The sequence below is a fragment of the Ixodes scapularis genome, unplaced genomic scaffold, assembly GCF_016920785.2.
Source record: "Ixodes scapularis isolate PalLabHiFi unplaced genomic scaffold, ASM1692078v2 PGA_scaffold9__187_contigs__length_104089568, whole genome shotgun sequence".
Classification (NCBI taxonomy): domain Eukaryota; kingdom Metazoa; phylum Arthropoda; class Arachnida; order Ixodida; family Ixodidae; genus Ixodes; species Ixodes scapularis.
The window spans coordinates 50,534,885-50,535,707 of record NW_024609884.1 but is presented as its reverse complement, the minus strand read 5'-3'; the positions used below and the strand labels follow the sequence as shown (position 1 = coordinate 50,535,707).

At 48.0% G+C, this 823-nt stretch overlaps 1 non-coding gene across 1 annotated transcript; it reads right to left on the bottom strand.

Moving 5' to 3' along the window:
- Positions 1-360: 360 nt before the first annotated feature.
- Positions 361-433, bottom strand: Trnam-cau. The gene has a single exon. It is a non-coding gene; the product is annotated as a tRNA-Met (tRNA).
- Positions 434-823: the final 390 nt, after the last annotated feature.

The following is an 823-nucleotide window of genomic DNA, read 5'->3' as shown; positions in this document are numbered from 1 at the left end:
GGACGTAACGCTATAGACACTTCGTTTATTATTTTCTTCAGTTTTAAGCCTCTTTTTCAATCTTTCCATCCCGCTTCGTCAACGCAGAGCACCCAATCGGGTCAATAACCCGGGTTGACTTGTTTTCTGTTCTTCTTTCCTGCACTAAGGGCCGTGGAAAAGAAATAATTAGAACTCGAAATCACGATTGCCTCCATGAAAATCCTGCGACAAAGGTGCTTGATGCTGGGATGGACCGCACGAGGGGGTCACGGGTTTTTTCATGTATGCTCGTGCTTTCCAGTATTCATTCTCAAGATCACCGGGGTAGATCTTCCGGTACACACCCGGTCACAGGACCTAACAAAAGATTTGACCGCCTGCCCCGGGTGAGGATCGAACTCACGACCTTCAGATTATGAGACTGACGCGCTGCCTACTGCGCTACCGAGGCGGTTCTTCCTTTGGGCAGAAGGCGTTCTGTTCCTGGCACGGACGACCTAGACGACCAGGGACTACAAGTCTGTTCTTTGCTCCCTGTGGGAAATACGTCTAGACTTGCTTTTAAAGTATGAACCTGGGTGTTCGTGAACAGTGCCGTGTCTATAGCGTTGGAATGAAATTGCCTAAAAGTTCAGCACTTCTACGCCTTCGATTCATCGCTTTTTCAGCTCCTTAAACCCGTATTTTAATTTCCCCATCCAGCTTCCCCGGCACAGAGCAGCACACAGAAACAATCACTCGAATCGACTTCTCTGTCTCTCTGTTTTGTCCTTCCTTTGTTCCTCATAATAAAAGGTATCTCACCATTTGAAAATTTGAGGAGGCTGGTGTGGCATCCCGG